This window comes from Salvelinus fontinalis, chromosome 1, assembly GCF_029448725.1.
Source record: "Salvelinus fontinalis isolate EN_2023a chromosome 1, ASM2944872v1, whole genome shotgun sequence".
NCBI classification, from domain to species: domain Eukaryota; kingdom Metazoa; phylum Chordata; class Actinopteri; order Salmoniformes; family Salmonidae; genus Salvelinus; species Salvelinus fontinalis.
The window spans coordinates 30,513,348-30,520,408 of record NC_074665.1 but is presented as its reverse complement, the minus strand read 5'-3'; positions in this window follow the sequence as shown (position 1 = coordinate 30,520,408).

Here is a 7,061-nt window from a genome sequence, read left to right as displayed (position 1 = left end):
ACACACATTTCTTTTCTGAACAACATTACATTAGTCTCTTGTGCTCACCAGACATGTGGTACATTGTAGACTAGTCTAGCTGTTAGGTCGCTAACTTATGTTTTGTTTTTTTGCCAGCGGAACCTGTTATTTAGACTTGTTTATGGAATGAGTTTGGCTGTGCTTTTGTTCCGTGTGATGCTTGGGGGATGAAGTTTGCATTTATCTTTTACATTAGAATGTAAAATTAATGAATAAAGTTTAAGACCTTCATTTTCCATCAGTAGAAAAAAATATTTAGATGCTGTTCAGATAACAATGCTGTTTGCATCATACGGTCTGTTGCTACAGTACTGTTTCAATCACGTATTTGAGATTGTACGCTGCAGGGCCCACTCGACAAATACGTGATTTGTGGGTTAAAGGGTTAAAAGTTAATTTGTGGAATTCCTTTCCTTCTTAATGCGTATGAGCCAATCAGTTGTGTTGTGACAAGGTAGGGGTAGTATATAAAAGATAGCCCTATTTGGAAAAAGACCAAGCCCATATTATGGGAAGAAAAGGGAAACGACAGTCCATCATTACTTTAAGACATGAAGGTCAGTCTATATGAAACATTTCAAGAACTTTGAATGTTTATTCAAGTGCAGATGCAAAAAACATCAAGCCCTATGATGAAACTGGCTCTCGTGATGACCGCCACAGGAAAGGAAGACCCAGAGTTACCTCTGCTGCAGAGTATAAGTTCATGAGAGTTAACTGCACCTCAAATTGCAGCCCAAATAAATGCTTCACAGAGTTCAAGTAACTCTGTGAATCAGGCCTTCATGGTTGAAATGCTGCAAAGAAACCACTACGAAAGGACACCAATAATAAGAAGAGACTTGATTGGGCCAAGAAACACGAGCAATGGACATTAGACTGGTGTTAATCAGTCCTTTGGTCTGTTGAGTACAAATTAGAGATTTTTGTAGGCAACCTTTATGTCTCTGTGAAACGCAGAGTAGGTGAATGGATGATCTCCGGATGTGTGGTTCCCACCATGAAGCATGGCGGAGGAGGTGTGATGGTGTGGGGGTACTTTGCTAGTGACACTGTCTGCGATTTATTTATAATTCAAGCCACACTTAACCAGCATGGCTACCACAGCATTCTACAGCGATACGGCATCCCATCTGGTTTGCACTTAGTGGGACTAACATTTGTTTTCAACAGGCCAATGACCCAACACACCTGTCATCAAGGCAAAGGGTGGTTACTTCGAAGAATCTAAAATCTAAAATATATTTTTATTTGTTTCACACTTTTTTGGTTACTACTTGATACCATTTGTGTTATTTCATAGTGTTGATGCAATGTAGAAAATAGTAAAAATAAAGAAAATCCCTTGAATGAGTAGGTGTGTCCAAACTTTTGACTGGTACTGTACATTATTATTATTTATTTTTTTCTTGGTCAATTTCTTTGGGAAGCCTGACTTCCTTTGACATCTATGAATACATGTCACTGCACCTCCGTAGGCTGATATATATCCCTATTATTTCCCTATTATTTAGTTTAATGATTTTAAATTTGAGTGTTATTATTTCTATATAGCTAACACTTACTTGTTTTGAACTTCTAACGCAGGTTCAAATCCAGGCTGTATCAGATCTGGCCGTGATTGGGAGTCCCATAGGACGGCGCACAATTGACCCAGCATCGTCCGGGGAAGGCCGCCACTGTAAATAACAACTGACTTAGTTAAATATAAATAAAATACACCAAACATTTTTAGCTAGCTAGATGACTAAGTTAACCCAAAGCTAGCTAGCGCTAGCCACCATAGCCAGATTTGTAACTGTTGTATTTAACATATCTCATAATAAGGCTACAGTAGCAAAAGGTTTGTTATGTAGCTAGCTAGCTAGTTAGGTTGCTTGAATGCTAGCTAGTTGCCTATAGTTAAAAATAAATAATAATTTCACCTTTATTTAACCAGGTAGGCAAGTTGAGAACAAGTTCTCATTTACAACTGTGACCTGGCCAAGATAAAGCAAAGCAGTTCGGCACATATAACACAGAGTTACATTTAGAGTAAAACAAACATACAGTCAATAATACAGTAGAAAAATAAGTCTATATACAATATGAGCAAATGAGATGACATAAGGAAGGTAAAGGCAATAAATAGGCCATGGTGGCGAAGTAAATACAATATAGCAATTAAAACACTGGAATGGTAGATTTGACAGTAGATGAGTGTGCAAAGTAGAAATACTGGGGTGCAAAGGAGCAAAATAAATACATAAATACAGTAGGGGAAGAGGTAGTTGTTTGGGCTATTCATAGATGAGCTATGTACAGGTGCAGTGATCTGTGAGCTGCTCTGACAGCTGGTGCTTAAAGCTAGTGAGGGAGATAAGTGTTTCCAGTTTCAGAGATTTTTGTAGTTCGTTCCAGTCATTGGCAGCAGAGAACTGAAAGGAGAGGCGGCCAAATGAGGAATTAGCTTTAAGGGTGACCAGTGAGATATACCTGCTGGAACGCGTGCTACGGGTGGGTGCAGCTATGGTGACCAGCGAGCAGAGATAAGGCGGGACTTTACCTAGCAGGGTCTTGTAGATGACCTGGAGCCAGTGGGTTTGGCGACGAGTATGAAGCGAGGGCCAACCAACGAGAGTGTACAGGTAGCAGTGGTGGGAAGTATATGGGGCTTTGGTGACAAAACGGATGGCACTGTGATAGACTGCATCCAATTTGTTGAGTAGGGTGTTGGAGGCTATTTTGTAAATGACATCGCCAAAGTCGAGTATCGGTAAGATGGTCAGTTTTACGATGGTATGTTTGGCAGCATTAGGGAAGGATGCTTTGTTGTGAAATAGGAAGCCAATTCTAGATTTAACTAATTTAACTAATTGGAGATGTTTTATGTGATTCTGGAAGGAGAGTTTACAGTCTAACCAGACACCTAGGTATTTGTAGTTGTCCACATATTCTAAGTCAGAACCATCCAGAGTAGTGATGCAGGTGCAGGCAGCGATTGGTTGAAGAGCATGCATTTAGTTTTGCTTGTATTTAAGATCAGTTGGAGGCCACGGAAGGAAAGTTGTATGGCATTCAAGCTCGTCTGGAGGGTTGTTAACACAGTGTCCAAAGAAGGGCCAGAAGTATACAGAATGGTGTCGTCTGCGTAGAGGTGGATCAGAGACTCACCATCAGCAAGAGCGACATCATTGATATATACAGAGAAGAGAGTCGGCGCAATAATTGAACCCTGTGGCATCCCCATAGAGACTGCCAGAGGCCCGGACAACAGGCCCTCAGATTTGACACACTGAACTCTGTCAGAGAAGTAGTTGGTGAACCAGGCGTGGCAATCATTTGAGAAACCAAGGCTGTTGAGTCTGCCGATTAGGATGTGGTGATTGACAGTGTCGAAAGCCTTGGCCAGGTCAATGAATACGGCTGCACAGTATTGTTTCTTATCAATTGCGGTTAAGATATCGTTTAGAACCTTGAGCGTGGCTGAGGTGCACCCATGACCAGCTCTGAAACCAGATTGCATAGCGGAGAAAGTACGGTGGGATTCGAAATGGTCTGTGATCTGTTTGTTAACTTGGCTTTCGAAGACCTTAGAAAGGCAGGGTAGGATAGATATATGTCTGTAGCAGTTTCGGTCAAGAGTGTCCCCCCCCTTTGAAGAGGGGGATGACCGCAGCTGCTTTCCAATCTTTGGGAATCTCAGACAACACGAAAGAGAGGTTAAACAGGCTAGTAATAGGGGTTGCAACAATTTCGGCAGATCATTTTAGAAAGAAAGGGTCCAGATTGTCTAGCCCGGCTGATTTGTGGGGGTCCAGATTTTGCAGCTCTTTTTGCAGTCACCCATCAGCTGACTGGATTTGGCAGAAGGAGAAATGGGGAAGGCTTTGAGCGAGTTGCTGTGGGGGGTGCAGTGCTGTTGACCGGGATAGGGGTGGCCAGGTGGAAAGCATGGCCAGCCGTAGAAAAATGCTTATTGAAATTCTCAATTATAGTGGATTTATCGGTGGTGACAAAGTTTCCTATCCCCAGTGCAGTGGGCAGCTGGGAGGAGGTGCTCTTATTCTCCATGGACTTTACAATGTCCCAGAACATTTTTGAGTATGTGTTGCAGGAAGCAAATTTCTGCTTGAAAAAGCTAGCCTTGGCTTTTCTAACTGCCTGTGTATATTGGTTTCTAACTCCCTAAAAAGTTGCATTTCACGGGGGCTGTTCGATGCTAATGCAGAACACCACAGGATGTTTTAGTGTTGGTTAAGGGCAGTCAGGTCTGGAGAGAACCAAGGGCTATATCTGTTCCTGGTTCTACATTTCTTGAATGGGGCATGCTTATTTAAGATGGTGAGGAAGGCATTTAAAAAAAGAACCAGGCGTTTTCTACTGACGGGATGAGGTCGATATCCTTCCAGGATACCCGGGCCAGGTCGATTAGAAAGACCTGCTCGCTGAAGTGCTTCAGGGAGCGTTTGATAGTGATGAGTGGAGGTCGTTTGACCGCTGACCCATTACGGATGCAGGCAATGAGGCAGTGATCGCTGAGATCTTGGTTGAAAACAGCAGAGGTGTATTTAGAGGGCAAGTTGGTTAGGATGATATCTATGAGGTTGCCCGTGTTTACGGCTTTGGGGTTGTACCTGATAGGTTCATTGATAATTTGTGTGAGATTGAGGGCATCAAGCTTAGATTGTAGGATGGCCGGGGTGTTAAGCATGTCACAGTTTAGGTCACCTAGCAGCACGAGCTCTGAAGATAGATGGGGGGCAATCAGTTCACATATGGTATCCAGAGCACAGCTGGGGGCAGAGGGTGGTCTATAGCAGGCGGCAACGGTGAGAGACTTGTTTTTAGAGAGGTGGATTTTTAAAAGTAGAAGTTCAAATTGTTTTGGTACAGACCTGGATAGTAGGACAGAACTCTGCAGGCTATCTCTGCAGTAGATTGCAACACCGCCCCCTTTGGCCGTTCTATCTTGTCTGAACATTTTGTAGTTAGGGATGGAGATTTTAGAGTTATTGGTGTTCTTCCTAAGCCAGGATTCAGACACGGATAAGACATCCGGGTTGGCAGAGGGTGCTAAAGTAGTGAATAAAACAAACTTAGGGAGGAGGCTTCTAATGTTAAAACCTGTTGAGGCTAGGGGGTGCTGTTGTCACTATTTATGTAAATCGTGTAATTTTTTAAACGGCTTCCTACTAAATTCTTGATCGTACAATATGCATATTATTATTATTATTGGATAGAAAACAGTCTCTAGTTTCTATAGCCGTTGAAATTTTGTCTCTGAGTGGAACAAAACTCATTCTACAGCAATTTCCCTGACATGGAGTCAGATTTCACACATTTTGGCCCCTGATCTGGAGTCAGTTTAAAGGCCACTGTTATTGCTATGAACATACAGACACTGCTTACGTCTTCCCCTGGATGCCTTTACGTGATGACGATTTGAATGGTATCGATTGCGCAATCACAGCCCCTATAAAACAAAAACACGTGTAGGTAGGAATTCCTTTCCTGCTGCGTCAGGCGCGCGGAGGACACCGACCTGCACTTTTTCCAAGCACTAGTGAAGCCAGTTATATTTCTCCGGTCATGTTTCTACTCGTTATAGGAGTTAAAAACATCATAAGGTAGTTAATTTAAACCGTTTTATAGCAATTTATTTCCGTTTAGTGCGATTTTGGGACATTTATTTCTGAGACACTGTGAATCTCTGGGCACGGTTCCAGTTCATGCCGAACGCAATGGGCATTTCTACATGGCAAGAGGACAGCTTTCGACCAAAAGACGATTAGACCCAAGTAAGGATTCTTTGCCCAAGATTCTGATGGAAGAACAGCTCAAAGTAGGAACAATTTATTATGATAAATCGTGTTTCTGTCGAGAAATGTTAATCGCTTAGGACGCATCTTGTTTGACGTAGCTTCGCTTGGCGCAAACTGTATTGAAAAGTAAGGATAATTAAAAAAATGTTAATCAGCGATTGTATTAAGATTTAAATTGTCTATCAATCGCTGTCCACCCTATATTTTTTTGTCACGTTTATGAGTATTTATGTATACGGCTAGATCACTGTCTAATATGGCGCACGACATTGTCTGACCAGCTGGGCAACTTTTGTCATTGTCTAACCATGATTTTGGTGGCTAAATATGCACATTTTCGAACAAACTGTATATGGATTGTGTAATATGATGTTACAGGAGTGTCATCTGAAGAATTCTGAGAAGGTTAGTGAAAAAATTAATATATTTTGGCGATGTTTACGTTATCGCTCTCTTTGGCTAGAATCAATGCTCTGGTAACGTTTGCATATGTGGTATGCTAATATAACGATTAATTGTGTTTTCGCTGTAAGACACTTAGAAAATCTGAAATATTGTCTGTATTCACAGGATCTGTGTCTTTCGATTAGTGTATGCTGTGTATTTTTACGAAATGTTTGATGATTAGTAACTAGGTTAACACGTTGCTCTATGTATTTATTGTAGTCCATTTGTGACGGTGGGTGCAATTGTAAACTATGACATCTACCTGAAATATGCACATTTTTCTAACAAAACCTATCCCATACCATAAATATGTTATCAGACTGTCATCTGATGAGTTTTTTTCTTGGTTAGTGGCTATCAATATCTTAGTTTAGCCGAATTGGTGATAGCTACTGGTGTTGGTGGACAAATAATAGATGGTGTCTTATGCTAATGAGTTTAGCTAATAGATTTCTATCTTTACATATTGTGTCTTCCCTGTAAAACATTTTAAAAATCGGACATGTTGGCTGGATTCACACGATCTGTGTCTTTCATTAGCTGTATTGGACTTTAATGTGTGAAAGTTAAATATTAAAAAAAAATATTTTTTTTGAATTTCGCGCTCTGCCTTTTCAGTGGAATGTGGGGGGGGGTGTGCCGCTAGCGGCACCCCAGTCCTAGACAGGTTAACATGTATGAAACCAAGGCTTTTACGGTTACAGAAGTCAACAAATGAGAAACACCTGAGGAATAGGAGTGGAGCTAGGCACTGCAGGGCCTGGATTCACGTCTACATCGCCAGAGGAA